The sequence below is a fragment of the Aristolochia californica genome, unplaced genomic scaffold, assembly GCF_029961685.1.
Source record: "Aristolochia californica isolate CCGP_79_NKW_82.1479 unplaced genomic scaffold, dmAriCali1.0.hap1 SCAF_3, whole genome shotgun sequence".
Lineage (NCBI taxonomy): Eukaryota > Viridiplantae > Streptophyta > Magnoliopsida > Piperales > Aristolochiaceae > Aristolochia > Aristolochia californica.
This window is the reverse complement of record NW_027181992.1, coordinates 30,221,969-30,239,847: the sequence shown is the minus strand read 5'-3', so window position 1 is coordinate 30,239,847 and position 17,879 is coordinate 30,221,969.

Sequence of the window (17,879 nt, the reverse complement as noted above, 5' to 3'; positions counted from 1 at the left end):
ACAATTCCAAAACCTTACATATAAAAACTAAAAAGAGTTTAAAATCCCTAAAAATTATGAAATTTTTTTGGAATTATCTCTCTCTACATTTGTACGTTGCGTATTTCCATTTTAGATGTATAATGTTTTCTTAAATCAAAACTTTAGTTTTCACTTTCCCTTAATCTCGTAAACAAAAAATAGATAAAAGCCAAATAGATCACAACAAAATAAAAATTTTAGAGTTTATGTGTGGATAAATTTTAAAGAAATAAAAATTGTAAGTAAAGAAAATTTATTCACACAACACAAATGCACACCGAAGTTTTTTTTATCCATGTTTGGGAAATTCCTCTTGTTCAACCCTAAGAAAGAGATTTTTTTAAAAAAGGTTTTAAAAAATGGATATGCATGATTTAAACATGTTAAAGCTGCAAATGACCTATGGATCCAAACATTTTAAAGAGAATAACAAAAATTCACAAAATTCTCAAGTGAACGTGCGGTGGGTTATTTTCTTGAGTAAAACAAGCCATTATTTTGCCCATTTACAAAAAGCAGACCTAACGATCATAGATGATTGTAAAGTGATTTTTCATGCGTAACTGGCTATATTTTTGTAAAGAATAATTTTTGGATTGGGAGTCAACACTCAGTTAAAAATCCCCCACCTCCCTCTTTTCATGACGATTGCAAAACCAAATATATAAAAACTATAAAGAGTCTACAATCCCTAAAAATTATGGACACTTTTTGGAATTATCTTTCTCTACATTTGTGCATTGTGCATTTCCATTTTAGATGAATAATGTTTTCTTAAATAAAACTTTAGTTTTCAATTTCCCTTCATCTCTTAAAAAAAAAGAGATAAAAGGCAAATGGATCAGAAAAAAAAATTAGATATTATGTGTGAAAAATTTTTAAAGCAATTAAAAATGTAAGTAAATAAAATTTATTCACACAACACAAATAAACACAAGTTTTGTTATCCAAGTTTGGGAAATTCCACTAGTTCAACCTTAATGGCTTGGAATTTTATAAGAAAGAGAATTTTCTACACATGTTTTAAAAAATGGATATGCATGCTTGAAACATGTTCAAGAGGCAAATGACCTATGGATTCAAACCTTTTAAAGAGAATAAAAAACGCTCATTAAATTCTCAAGTTTACGTGCTGTGGGATATTTACCCGAGTCTAACAAGCCATTATTTTGCCCATTTACAAAAAGATGGCCTAATGATCATAGATGATTGTAAAGTGATTTACCATTCGTAACGGGTTATATTTTTGTAAGGAATGACTTAAGGATTGGGAGTCAACACTCAGTTAAAAAACCAGGGGGGGGGGGTCCCCCTTTTCCCGACGATGGCAAAACCTTGTATATAAAAACTAAAAATAGCTTACAATACCTTAAAATAACGGTCACTTTTTTGAATTATCTCTCTCTACATTTTTACATCATGCATTTCCATTTGAGATGTATACTTTTTTCCTAAATCATAACTTGATTTTTCACTTTCCCTTGATCTCATAAACAAAAAAGAGATAAAAGGAAAATAGATCACAACAAAATGAAAATTTTAGAGTTTATGTATGGAAAAAATTTATAGCAATAACAAATGTAAGTAAATAAAATTTATTCACACAGCACAAATAAACACAAAATTTTTGTTATCCAAGTTAGGGAAATTCCACTAGTAGAATCCTAATAGCAAGTGAACGTGCGGTGGGATATTTACTTCAGTCAAACAAGCCATTATTTTGCCCATTTACAAAAAGCTAACCTAATGATCATAGATTAGTGTAAAGTCATTTATCATGCGTAATTTACTTTATTTTTTTAAGGAATGACTTATGGATTGGGAGTCATCACTCAGTTAAAAAACCCCCGCCTCCCCCTTTTCTGGACAATTACGAAAACTAATATAAAAAAACTAAAAGGAGCTTAAAATCCCTAAAAATTACAGACACTTTTTGGAATTATCTCCCTCTACATTTGTGCAATGTGCATTTCCATTTTCGTTGTATACATTTTTCTTAAATCAAAACTTGAGTTTTCACATCTCGTAAACAAAAAAGCGATAAAAGGCAAATAGATCACAACAAAATGAAAATTTTATTGTTTATGTATGGAAAAAATTTAAAGCAATAACAAATGAAAGTAAAGAATATTTATCCATACACCACAAGTGAACACAAAAGTTTTGTTATCTATGTTTGAGAAATTCCACTTGTTCAACCCAAATAGCTTGCAATTTTAAAAGAAAGAGATTTTTCTACACATCTTTTAAAAAAAGGATATGCATTCTTGAAACATGATAAATATGCAAATGACCTATAGATCGACACCTTTTAAAGAGAATAACAAATGCTCATTAAATTCTCAACTGAACGTGCTGTGGGATATTTACCCGAGTCAAACAAACCATTATTTTGCCCATTTACAAAAAGCTGACCTAACGATCATAGATGATGGAAAAGTGATTTATCATGCGTAACGGGTTATATTTTTTTGAGGAATGACTTATGGATTGGGAGTAAACACTCAGTTAAAAATCCCCCACCTCCCCCTTTTCCCGACGATTAAAAAACCTAATATATTAAAACTAAATAGAGTTTACTATCCCTAAAAATTACGGACACTTTTAGGAATTATCTCTCTCTACATTTTTGCATTATGCATTTCCATTTTAGATGTATAATTCTTTTCTAAAATCAAAACTTTAGTTTTCACTTTCCCTTCATCTCTAAAGCCAAAAGAGATAAAAGGGCAAATAGATCACAACAAAATGAAAATTTTAGAGTTTATGTACGGGAAAATTTTAATGCAATTACAAATGTAAGTAAAGAAAATTTGTTCACACACCACAAATAAACACAAAACTTTTGTTATCCAAGTTTTGCAAATTCCACTAGTTCAACCCTAATTGCTTGGAATTTTAGAAGAAACAGATTTTTCTACGCATGTTTTAAAAAATGGATATGCATGCATGAAACATGTGAACGATGCAATTGACCTATGGATCAAAAACTTTTAAATAGAATAACAAATGCTCAGCTCATTAAATTCTCAAGTGTACGTGCGGTGGGATATTTACCCGAGTCAAATAAGCCATTATTTTGCCCATTTACAAAAAGATGGCCAAACGATCATATATGATTGTAAAGTGATTAATCATTTGTAACGGGCTATATATTTTTAAGGAATGACATATGCATTGGGAGTCAACACTAAAGTTAAAAGTCCTATGCCTTCCCCTTTTCCCAACGACTGCAAAACCTTATATATAAAAATTAAAAAGAGTTTCCAATCCCTATAAATTAAGGACACTTTTTGGAATTATCTCTCTCTACATTTGTGCATTGTGCATTTCCAATTTAGATGTATATTTTTTTCCTAAATCAAAACTTGAGTTTTCACTTTCCCTTCATCTCATAAACAAAAAAGAGATAAAAGGCCAATAGATCACAAAAAAATGAAAATTTTAGAGTTTATGTATGGAGAAAATTTTAAAAAATAACAAATGTAAATAAAGAAAATTTATTCACATAGCACAAAAGAACACAAAAGTTTTTTTATCCAAGTTTCGGAAATTCCACTACTACAAACCTAATAGCTTGGAATTTTATAAGAAATAGATTTTTCTAAACATCTTTTAAAAAATGGATATACATGCTTGAAACATGTTAAAGATGCCAATGAGCAATGGATCAACACCTTTTAAAGAGAATAACAAATGATCATTAAATTGTCAAGTGAACGTGCGGTGGGATATTTACCCAAGTCAAACAAGCCATTATTTTGCCCATTTACAAAAAGCTGACCTAACGATCATACATGATTGAAAAGTGATTTATCATGCGTAACGGGCTCAATTTTTGTAAGGAATGACGTATGGATTGGGAGTCAACACTCAGTTAAAAACCCCCCACCAACCCCATGCAAAACCTAATATATAAAAACTAAAAGAGTTCACAATCCTTAAAATTTACGGACACATTTTTGAGTTATCCCTCCCAAAATTTGTGTATTGCGCATTTCCATTTTAGATGTATACTTTTTTCTTAAATCAAAACTTTCCCTTCATCTCGTAAACAAAAAAGAGATAACAGACAAATAGATCACAATTTTAGAGTTTATGTAAGGAAAAAATTTTAAGCAATAACAAATGTAAGTAATGAAAATTTATTCACACATCATAAATGAACACAAAAGTTTATTTATCCAAGTTTGGGAAATTCCATTAGTACAACCCTAATTGCTTCTAATTCTATAAGAATTGGATTTTTGTACACATGTTTTAAAAAATGGATATGCATGCTTGAAACAGGTTAAAGATGCAAATGACCTATGGATCCAAACCTTTTAAAGAAAATAACAAACGCTCATTAAATTCTCAAGTGAACGTGCGAAGGGATAATTACCTTAGTCAAACAAGCCATTATTTTGCCCATTTAAAAAAATCTGACCTAAGGATCATAGATGATTGTAAGGTGATTAATCATGCGTAACGGGCTATATTTTTTTAAGGAATGTCTTATTGATTGGGAGTCAACACTCAGTTAAAAATCCCCCGCCTCTCCTTTTTCCCGACAATTGCAAGACATAATATATAAAAACTAAAAAGAGTTTCCAATTTCTAAAAATTGCGGACACTTTTTGGAATTATCTCTCTCTACATTTGTGCATTGGGCATTTCAATTTTAGATGTATACTTTTTTTCTTCAATGAAAATTTGAGTTTTCACTTTCCCTTAATCTCATAAACTAAAAAGATATAAAAGGCAAATAGATCACAACAAAATGAAAATTTTAGAGTTTATGTATGGAAAAAATTTAAGGCAATCACAAATGTAAGTAAAGAAAATTTGTTCATACACCACAAATGAACACAAAGGTTTTGTTATCCTAGTTTGAGAAATTCCACTACTTCAACCCTAATAGCTTGCAATTTTTAAAAAAGAGATTTTTCTACACATCTTTTAAACAATGGATATGCATGATTGAAACATGTTAAGGATGCAAATGACCTATATATCCAAACCTTTTAAAGAGAATAACAAACGCTCATTAAATTCTCAAGTGAACGTGCGGTGGGATATTTACCCGATTCAAACAAGCCATTATTTCTGCCTTTAACAAAATGATGGCCTAACGATCATAGATGATTGTAAATGATTTATCATTTGTAACGGGCTACATTTTATTATGGAATGACTTTTGGATTGGGAGTCAACACTCAGTTAAAAATCCCTCGCCTCCCCCTTTTCCCGACGATTACAGAACCTTATATATAAAAACTAAAAGGATTTTACAATCCCTAAAAATTATGGACACATTTTGGAATTATCTATCTCTAAATTTTAGCATTGTGCATTTCCATTTTAGATGTACACTTTTTTCTTAAATCAAAACTTGAGTTTTCACTTTCCCTTCATCTTGTTAACAAAAAAAGAGATAAAAAGCAAATAGATCACAACAAGATGAAAATTTTAGAGATGAACTATGGAAAAAAATTAAAGCAATAATAAATGTAAGTAAAGAAAATTCATTCACACAACACAAATGAACACAAAAGTTTTTTTATCCAAGGTGGGAAATTCCACTAGTACAACCCTAATAGCTTAGAATTTTATAAGAAATAGATTTTTCTACACATCTTTTAAAAAATGGATATGCATGCTTAAAACATGTTCAAGATGCAAAAGACCTATGAATCCACACCTTTTAAAGAGAATAAGAATTGCTCAATCAATTCTCAAATGAACATGCGATGGGATATTTGCCTAAGTCAAACAAGCTATTATTTTCCCATTTACAAAAAGTTGACCTAACAATCATGGATGATTGAAAAGTGATTTATCATGCGTAACGGGTTATATTTTTTTAAGGAATGACTTATGGATTGGGAATCAACACTCAATTAAAAATCGTCCACCTCCCCCTTTTCCCAAAAATTTCAAAACATAATATATAAAAACTAAAAAGAGTTTTCAATCCCTAAAAATTACGGCCACTTTTTTGAAATATCTCTCCCTACATTTGTGGATCGTGCATTTCCATTTTATATGTATAATTATTTCTTAAATCTAAACTTGACTTTTCACTTTCCCTTGATCTTGTAAACAAAAAAGAGAATAAAGGCAAATTGATCACAAGAAAATGAAAATTTTAGAGCTTATGTATGGAAAAAATTTAAAGAAATAACAAATGTAAGTAAAGAAAATTTATTCACATAGCACAAATGAACACAAAATTTTTGTTATCCAAGTTAGGGAATTTCCACTAGTACAACCCTAATAGCTTGGAATTTTATAAGAAAAGGATTTTTCTATACATGTTTTAAAAAAAGGATATGCATGATTGAAACATGTTAAAGACACAAATGACCTATGGATCGACACCTTTTAAAGATAATAACAAATGCTCAATAAATACTCAAGTGAACGTGCGGTGGGATATTTACCCGAGTCAAACAAGCCATTGTTTTGCCCATTTACAGAAAGCTGACCTAACGATCATAGATGATTGAAAGGTGATTTATCATGTGTAACGGGCTATATTTTTGTAAGGGATGACTTATGGATTGGGAGTCAACACTCAGGTAAAAATCCCCCACCTCCCCCTTTTCCCGAAAATTTCAAAACCCAATATATTAAAACTAAAAAGAGTTTTCAATCCTTAAAAATTATGGCCGCTTTTTGGAATTATCTCACTCTTCATTTGTGGAACGTGCATTTCCGTTTTAGATGTATACATTTTTCTTAAATCTAAACTTGAGTTTTCACTTTCCTTCATCTTGTAAACAAAAAAGAGAAAAAAGGCAAATAGATCTCAAGAAAATGAAAATTTTAGAGTTTATGTACGGAAAAAATTTAAAGCAATAACAAATGTAAGTAAAGAAAATTTATTCATATAGCACAAATGAACACAAAAGTTTTGTTATCCATGTAAAGTAAATTCCACTAGTACAAACCTAATAGCTTGGAATTTTATAAGAAAATGATATTTCTACACATGTTTTACAAAATAGATATGGATTCTTGAAACGTGTTAAAAATGAAAATGAGCTATGGATCCAAACCTTTTAAAGAGAATAACAAACGCTCATTAAATTCTCAATTGAGCGTGCGGTGGGATATTTACCTGAGTCAAACAAGCCATTATTTTACCCTTTTATGAAAAGTGTACCTAATGATCATAGATGATTGTAACTGATTTATCATGCAAAATTTGTTATATTTTTTACATAATGTTTATGGATTGGGAGTCAGCACTCAGTTAAAAATCCCATGCCTCCCCTAAATGTAAGTAAAGAAAATTCATTCACACAACACAAATGAACACAAAAGTTTTGTTATCCAAGTTTGGGAAATTCTACTAGTACAACCCTTTTAGCTTGGAATTTTAAAAGAAATAGATTTTTCTACACATCTTCTAAAATATGGATATGAATGCTTGAAACATGTTAAAGATGCAAATGACCTATGGATCGACACCTTTTAAATAGAATAACAAATGCGTAATAAATTCTCAAGTGAACGTGTGGTGGGATATTTAACCTAGTCAAACAAGCCATTATTTTGCCCATTTAAGAAAAGTTTACCTAATGATCATAGATGATTGTAAAGTGATTTATTATTCATAATTTTCTATATTTTTTTATGGAAAGTCCTATGGATTGGGAGTCTGCACTTAGTTAAAAATGCCCCGCCTCCCCTTTTTCTTGACAATTGCAAAACCTAATATAATGTAACTAAAAAGAGTTTACATTCCCTACAAATTACAGACACTTTTTGGAATTATCTCTCTCTACATTGGTGCATTGTGAATTTCCATTTTAGATGTATACTTTTTCCTAAATCAAAACTTTAGTTTCCACTTTCCCTTCATCTCGTAAACAGAAAAGAGATAAAAGGCAAATAGAACACAACAAAATGAAAATTTTAGACTTTATGTATGGAAAAAATTTAAAGATATAACAAATGTAAGTAAATAAAATTTATACACACACCACAAATGAGCACAAAAGTCTTTTAGTCCAAGTTTGGGAAATTCCACTAGTTCAACCCTATTAGCTTCCAATTTTATAAGAAAAATATATTTCTACACATCTTTTAAAAAATGAATATGCATGCTTGAAACATTTTAAATATGCAAATGACCTATGGATTGACACCTTTTAAAGATAATAAAAAATATTGATTAAATTCTCAAGTGAACGTGTTGTGGGATATTTACCCGAGTCAAACAAGCCATTATTTTACCCATTTTCAAAAAAGCAGACCTAACTATCATAGATGATTGAAAATTGATTTATCATACGTAACATGTTATATTTTTATAAGGAATGACTTATGGATTGGGAGTCAACACTCAGTTAAAAATCCCCCACCTCCCCCTTCTCTCGGCGATTGCAAAACCTAATATATAAAAACTAAATAGAGTTTACTATTCCTAAAAATTACGGACACTTTTTGGAATTATCTCTCTCTATATTTTTGCATTGTGCATTGTGCATTTCATTTTTAGATGTATTATTTTTTATTAAAAAAAAAAATTAGTTTTCAGTTTCCCTTCATCTCGAAAACAAAAAAGAGATAAAAAGGCAAATAGATCACAACAAAATGAAAATTTTTGAGTTTATGTATAGGAAAATTTTAAAGCAATTACAAATGTAAGTAAATAAAATTTATTCACACACCACAAATAAGCACAAAAGTTTTGTTATCCAAGGTATGTAAATTCCATTGGTTCAACCCTAATGCTTTGGAATTTTAGAAGAAACAGATATTCTACACATGTTTTAAAAAATGGATATGCATGCTTGAAACATGTGAAAGATGCAATTGTCCTTTGGATCCAAACCTTTTAAAGAGAATAAAAAATACCCATTAAATTCTCAAGTGTACACGCGGTGGGATATTTACCCGAGTCAAATAAGCCATTATTTTGCCCATTTACAAAAAGATGGCCCAACAATCATAGATGATTCTAAAGTGATTAATCATTTGTAACGGGAAATATTTATTTAAGGAATGACTTATGGATTGGGAGTCAACACTCAGTTAAAAATCCTACCCCTCCCCCATTTCCCAACGATTGCAAAACCTTATATTTAAAAATTAAAAAGAGTGTACGATCCCTAAAAATTTTGGACACTTCTTGGAATTATCTCTCACTACATTTTTGCATTGTGCATTTCTATTTTAGATGTATACTTTTTTCTTAAATCAAAACTTGAGTTTTCACCTTCCCTTCATCTATTAAACAAAAAAGAGATAAAAGTCAAATTGATCACAACAAAATGAAAATTTTAGAGTTTATGTATGGAAAACATTTAAAGCAATAACAAATGTAAATAAAGAAAATTATTTACACAGCACAAATGAATACAAGAGCTTTGTTATCTAACTTTGAGAAATTCCACTAGTAAAAACCTAATAGCTTGGAATTTTATAAGAAATAGATTTTTCTACACATCTTTTAAAAAATGGATATGCATGCTTGAAACATGTTAAAGAAGCCAATGACCTTTGGATTGACACCTTTTAAAGAGAATAACAAGTGCTTAATAAATTCTCACGTGAACGTGCGGTGGGATATTTTCCCGGATCAAACAAGCCAATATTTTTCCCAATTACAAAAAGCTGACCTAAAAATCATACATGATTGAAAAGTGATTAATCATGTGTAATGGCCTAAATTTTTGTAAGGAATGACTTATGGATAGGGAGTCAACACTCAATTAAAAATCCCCCACCTCCCCCTTTTCCCGATGATTGCGAAACTTAATATATATAAACTAAAAAGAGTTTACAATCCTTAAAATTTATGGACACTTTTTGGAATTATCTCTCCCTATATTAGTGCGTTGTGCATTTCCATATTAGATGTATACTTTTTCCTTAAATCAAAACTTGAGTTTTCACTTTCCCTTAATCTCGTAAACAAAAAAGAGATAAGAGACAAATAGATCACAACAACATGAAAATTTTAGAGTTTATGTAAGGAAAAATTTAATGCAATAACAAATTTAAGTAATGAAAATTTATTTACACAGCATAAATAAACACAAAAGTTTTGTTATCCAAGTTTGGGAAATTCCACTAGTACAACCCTAATTGCTTCGAATTCTATAAGAATTAGATTTTTGTACACATGTTTTAAAAAATGGATATGCATGCTTGAAACATGTTAAAGATGCAAATGAGTTATGGGTCCAAACCTTTTAAAGAGAATAACAAATGCTCATTAAATTCTCAAGTGCACGTGCGGCGGGATATTTACCCGAGTGAAACAAGCCATTATTTTGCCCATTTACAAAAATCTGTCTTAACGATCATAGATGATTTTAAAGTGATTAATCATGCGTAATGGGCTATATTTTTTTAAGGAATGTCTTATTGATTGAGAGTCAACACTCAGTTAAAAATCCCCCACCTCCCCTTTTTCCCGACAATTGCAAACCAAAATATATAGAAAATAAAAAGAGTTTACAATTCCTAAAAATTATGGACACTTTTTGGAATTATCTCTCTGTAAATTTGGGCATTGGGCATTTCAATTTTAGATGTATACTTTTTTTCTTCAATCAAAACTTGAGTTTTCACTTTCCCTTCATCTCATAAACAGAAAAGATATAAAACGCAATTAGATCACAACAAAATGAAAATTTTAGAGTTTATGTTTGGAAAAAAATTTAAAGCAATAACATATGTAAGTAAAGAAATTTTATTCACACACCACAAATAAACACAAAAGTTTTGTTATCCAAATTTGGGAAATTCCACTACTTCAACCCTAATAGCTTGCAATTTTTAAGAAAGAGATTTTTCTTCACTTCTTTTAAACAATGGACATGCATGATTGAAACATGTTAAAGATTCAAATGGCCTATGAATGCAAACCTTTTAAAGAGAATAACAAACGCTCATTAAATTCTCAAGTGAATGTGTGGTGGGATATTTACCTATGTCAAAGAAGCCATTATTTTGGTCATTAACAAAAAGATGGCCTAACGATCGTAGATGATTTTAAAGTGATTTATCATTCTTAATGGGCTATATTTTATTATGGAATGACTTTTGGATTGGGAGTCAACACTCAGTTAAAAATCCCCCGCCTCCCCCTTTTCCCGACGATTGCAAAACCATATATATAAAAACTAAAAGGTGTTTTCTATCCCTAAAAATTATGGTCAATTTTTGGAATTATCTCTCTCTACATTTTTGCATCGCCCATTTCGATTTTAGATGTATACTTTTTTCTTGAATCTAAACTTGAGTTTTCACTTTCCCTTCATCTCGTCCACAAAAAAGGGAAAAAAGGTAAATAGATAACAACAAAATGAAAATTTTAGAGTTTATGTTTTGAAAAAAATTAAAGAAATAACAAATGTATGTTAAGAAAATTTATTCACATGGCACAAATGAACATAAAACTTTTGTTATCAAAGTTTGGTAAATTCCACTAGTACAATCCTAATAGCTTGGAATTTTATAAGAAAAGGATTTTTCTATGCATGTTTTAAAAAATGGATATGCATGATTGAAACATGTTAAAGATGCAAATGACCTATGGATCGACACCTTTTAAAGAGAATAACAAATGCTCAATAAATTCTCAAGTGTACGTGCGGTGGGTTTTTTCCCCAATTCAAACAAGCCATTATTTTACCCATTTACAAAAAACTGACCTAACGATCATAGATGATTGAAAAGTGATTTATCATATGTAACGGGCTAAATTTTTGTAAGGGATGACTTATGAATTGGGATTCAACACTCAGTTAAAAATCCCCACCTCCCCCTTTTCCCAAAAATTTCAAAACCCAATATATAAAAACTAAAAAGAGTTTTCAATTCCTAAAAATTACGACCAATTTTTGGAATTATCTCTCTCTCTTCATTTTTGGATCGTGCATTTCCATTTTAGACGTACACATTTTTCTTAAATCTAAACTTGAGTTTTCACTTTACCTTCAACTCGTAAACAAAAAAGAGAAAAAAGGCAAATAGATCACAAGAAAATGAAAATTTTAGAGTTTATGTATGGAAAACATTTAAAGCAATAACAAATGTAAGTAAAGAAAATTTATTCACATAGCACAATTCAACACAAAAGTTTTCTTATCCAAGTTATGGAAATTCCACTAGTACAGCCCTAATAGCTTGGAATTTTATAAGAAAAGGAGTTTTCTACACATGTTTTAAAAAATAGATATGCATTCTAGAAACATGTTAAAGATGAAAATGAGCTATGGATCCAAACCTTTTAAAGAGAATAACAAACACTCATTAAATTCTCAAGTGAGCGTGCGGTGGGATATTTACCCAAGTCAAGCAAGCCATTATTTTGCCCATTTATGAAAAGTTTACCTAATAATCATAGATGATTGTAAACTGATTTATCATGCATAATTTGCTATATTTTTGTACATAATGTCTTCTGGATTGGGAGTCAGGACTCAGTTAAATTGGAGAACCTAATATATAAAAACGAAACAGTGTTTTCAATCCCTAAAAATTATGGCCACTTTTTGGAATTATCTCTCTCTAAATTTGTGCATCGTGCATTTCCATTTTAGATGATAGGAAAGTGATTTATCATGCAAAACGGGCTATATTTTTGTTAGGAATGACTTATGGATTGGGAGTCAATACTCAGTTAAAAATCCCCCACCTCCCCCTTTTCCCGAAAATTGGAGAACCTAATATATAAAAACGAAACAGTGTTTTCAATCCCTAAAAATTATGGCCACTTTTTGGAATTATCTCTCTCTAAATTTGTGCACCGTGCATTTCCATTTTAGATGTATACATTTTTCTTAAATCTAAACTTGAGTTTTCACTTTCCCTTCATCTCGTAAACAAAAAACAGAAAATATGCCAATAGATCACAACAAAATAAAAATTTTAGAGTTTATGTGTGGAAAATTTTTAAAGCAATAACAAATGTAAGTAAAGAAAATTTATTCACACACCACAAATGAACACAAGTTTTGTTATTGAACTTTGGAAAATTCCACTAGTTCAATACCAATAGCTTGGAATTTTATTATGAAGAGATTTTTCAACACATGTTTTAAAAAAGGAATATCCATGCTTGAAACATGTTAAAGATGCAAATGACCTATGGATCCAAACCTTTTATAGAGAATAACAAACGCTCACTAAATTCTCATGCGTTCGTGCAGTATGATATTTACGCGAATAAATAAGCCTTTTTTTGCCCATTTACAAAAAGATGGCCTAACAATCATAGATGATTGTAAAGTAATTTATAATGTGTAATGGGCTATATTTTTTTAAGGAATGACTTATGGATTGGGAGTCAACACTCAGTTAAAAATCCCCTACCTCCCCCTTTTCCTGACGATTGCAAAACCAATAATATAAAAACTAAAAAGAGTTTACAATGCCTAAAAATAAAAGTCATTTTTTGGAATTATCTCTCTCTACATTTATGCATCGTGCATTTCCATTTGATATATATACTTTTTTGTAAAATCAAAACTCGAGTTTTCACTTTCCCTTCATCTCGTAAAGAAAAAAGAGATAAAAGGCAACTAGATCAAAACAAAATGAATATTTTAGAGTTTATGTATGGGAAAATTTTAAAGCAATAACAAATGTAAGTAATGAAAATTTATTCACAAGCCACAAATGAACACAAAAGTTTTGTTATCCAAGTTTGGGAAATTCGACTAGTTCAACCCTAATGGCTTGGAATTTTATAAGAAAGAGATTTTTCAACAAAAGGTTTAAAAAATGTATATGCATGCTTGAAACATGTGAACGATGCAAATGACATATGGATCCAAACCTTTTAAAGAGAATAACAAACACCTATTAAATTCTCAAGTGTACATGCGGTGGGATATTTACCTGATTCAAACAAGCCATCATTTTGCCCATTTACAAAAAGATGGCATAATGATCATAAATGATTGTAAATTGATTTATCATTCATAACGGGCAATATTTTTTTAAGGAATGACTCATGAATTGGGAGTCAAGACTCAGCTAAAATTCCCCCATCTCCCCCTTTTCTCGACGATTGCAAAACCTTATATATCAAAACATTAAAGAGTTTACAATGCCTAAAATTTATGGACACTTTTTGGAATTATCTCTCTCTACATTTGTGCGTTGTGCATTTCCATATTATATGTATACTTTTTTCTTAAATCAAAACTTGAGTTTTCACTTTACCTTCATCTCGTAAACAAAAAAGAAATAAAAGGCAAATAGATCACAATAAAATGAAAATTTTAAAGTTTATGTATGGAAAAATTTTTAAGCAACAACAATTGTAAGAAAGAAAATTTAATCACGCATCACAAATGAACACAAAAGTTTTGCTGTCCAAGTTTGGGAAATTCCACTAGTACATCGCTAATGGCTTGGAATTTTATAAAAAAGGGATTTTTCTACACATGTTTTAAAAAATGGACATGCATGCTTGAAACATGTTAAAGATGCAAATGACTGAGCGATCCAAACCTTTTAAAAAGAATAACAAACGCTCATTAAATTCTCAAGTGAACGTGCTGTGGGATATTTACCCGAGTCAAACAAGCCATTATTTTGATCATAAACAAAAAGCTGACCCAACGATCATAGAGGATTGTAAAGTTATTTATCATGCGTAACGGGCTATTTTTTTGTAAGGAATAACTTATGGATTGGGAGTCAACGTTCAGTTAAAAATCCTCTACTTCCCCCTTTTCCCAATGATTGAAAATCCTAATATATAAAAATTAAAAAGAGTTTACAATCCCAAAAAATTACGAACACTTTTTGGAATTATCTCTCTCTACATTTTTGCATCGTTCATTTCCATTTTAGATGTATAATTTTTTCTTAAATCGAAATTTTAGTTTTCACTTTCCCTTCTTCTCATAAACAAAAAAAGAGATAAAAGGCCAATCGATCACAAAAAAAAAAATTTAGAGTTTATGTGTGGAAATTTTTTAAAGAAATAACAAAGGTAAGTAAAGAAAATTTATTCACACAACACAAATGAACACAAAAGTTTAGTTATCCCTGTTTGGGAAAATCCTCTAGTTCAACCCTAGTAGCTTGGAATTTTATAAGAAAGAGATTTTTCTACACATGTTTTAAAAAATGGATATGCATGTTTGAAACATGTGAAAGATGCAAATGACCCATGGATCCAAACTTTTTAAAGAGAATAACAAATGCCCATTAAATTCTCAAGTGTACGTGCGGTGAGATATTTACCCGAGTCAAACAAGCCATTATTTTGTGCATTTACAAAAAGATGACCTAACAATTATAGATAATTGTTAAGTGATTTATCATTCGTAACGGACTATATTTTTTTAAGGAATGAGTTATGGATTGGGAATCAACACTCAGTTAAAAATCCCTCGCCTCCCCCTTTTCCCGACAATTGGAAAACCTTATATATAAAAAATATAAAGCGTTTACAATCCCTTAAAATTACAGACACATTTTGGTATTATCTCTCTCTACATTTGTGCGTTGTGCATTTCCATTTTAGATGTATACTTTTTTCTTAAATCAAAATTCAAGTTTTTACTTTACCTATATCTCATAACCAAAAAAGAGATAAAAGGCAAATATATCACAACAAAATGAAAAATTTAGAGTTTATGTATGGAAAAAATGTAAAGCAATAACAAATGTAAGTAAAGAAAATTTAATCACACAACACAAATGAACACAAAAGTTTTGTTACCTATGTTTGGGAAATTCCACTAGTTGAACCCCAATAGCTTGAAATTTTATTACAATGAGATTTTTCAACACATTTTTTAAAAAAGGGATATGCATGCTTGAAACATGTTAAAGATGCAAATGACCTATGGATCCAAACCCTTTACAGAGAATAACAAACGCTCATTAAATTCTCATGTGTTTGTGTAGTAAGATTTTTACGCGAATTAAAAAAGCCATTATTTTGCCAATTTACAAAAAGATTGCCTAACGATCATAGATCATTGTAAAGTAATTTATAATGCTTAATGGGCTATATTTTTTTAAGCAATGACTTATGGATTGGGAGTCAACACTCATTTAAAAATCCCCCACATCCGCTTTTCCTGACAATTGCAAAACCTTATATATAAAAACTAGAAAGAGTTTACAATCGTAAAAAATTACAGACACTTTTTGGAATTATCTTTCTCTATATTTGTGCATCGTGCCTTTCCATTTTAGAAGTATACTTTTTTCTTAAATCAAAACTTGAGTTTTCAATTTCCCTTCATCTTGTCAACAAAAAAAGGTGAAATGCAAATAGATCACCACGAAATGAAAATTTTAGAGTTTATGTATGGAAAAAATTTAAAGCAATAACAAATGTAAGTAAAGAAAACTTATTCACACATCACAAATGAACACAAAAGTTTTGTTATCGAAGTGTGGGAAATTCCACTAGTACAACCCTAATAGCTCGGAATTTTATAAGAAAGGGATTTTTCTACACATGTTTTAAAAAATAGATATGCATGCTTGAAAAATCTTAAAGATGCAAATGACCTATGGATCCAAACCATTTTAGGAGAATAAAAAATACTCATTAAATTCTCAAGTGAACATCTGGTGGGATATTTATCCGAGTCAAACAAGCCATTATTTTGCACATTTACCAAAAGCAGACCTAATGATCATAAATGATTTTAAAGATGTTTATCATTCGTAATTTGTTGTATTTTTGTAAGTAATGACTTATTGATTGGGAGTCAACATTCAGTTAAATATCCCATGCCTCCCCCTTTTCCCGAAAATTTCAAAACCTACTATATAAAAACTAAAAAGAGTTTAAAATCCCTAAAAATTATGGACACTTGTTGGAATTATCTCTCTCTACATTTGTGCATTGTTCATTTACATTTTAGATGTATAATTTTTTCTTAAATAAAATTTTGAATTTTCACTTTCCCTTCATCTTGTTAACAAAAAAGAGATCAAAGTCAAATAGATTACAATAAAATGAAAATTTTAGAGTTCATGTACGGAAAAACAAGTCATTATTTTGCCCATTTAAAAAAAAAAAGCTGACCTGACAATGAGAGATGATTGTAAAGAGATTTATCATATGTAACAGGCTATTATTTTTACCTTCATCTTATAAACAAAAAAGACATTAAAGGCAAATAAACCACAAAAACATGAAATTTTTAGAGTTTATGTATGGAATAAATTTAAAGCAATAACAAATGTAAGTAAATAAAATTTATTCACAAACCACAAATGAATACAAAAGTTTTGTTATCCAAGTTCGGGAAATTCCACTAGTTTAACCCTAATAGCTCGGAATTTTATAAGAAATACATTTTTCTACACTTGTTTTAAAATTGGATTTACATACTTGAAACATGTTAAAGATGCAAATGACCTTTAGATCAAAAAAATTTAAAGAGAATAAAAAACGCTTATTAAATTCTCAAGTGAATGTGCAGTGGGATATTTACCCAAGTCAAACATGCCATTATTTTGCCCATTTACAAAAAGCTCACCTAACGATCATAGATGATTGTAAAGTAATTAATCATCCATAACAGGCTATATTTTTGTAAGGAATGACTTATGGATTGGGATTCAACACTCAGTTAAAAATTCCCCTCTTAGCCTTTTCCCGACAATTGAAAAACCTAAAATATAATAACTAAAAAGGGTATACAATCCCTAAAAATTACAAACAAATTTTGGATTATCTCCCTCTTCATCTTATAATCAAAAAAGACATTAAAGGCAAATAGACCACAAAAAAATGAAAATTTTAGAGTTTATGTACCGAAAAAATTTAAATAAAAATCAAATATAAGTAAAGAAAATTTAGTAACACACCACAAATGAACACAAAAGTTTTGTTATCCAAGTTTTGGAAATTCCACTAGTTCAAC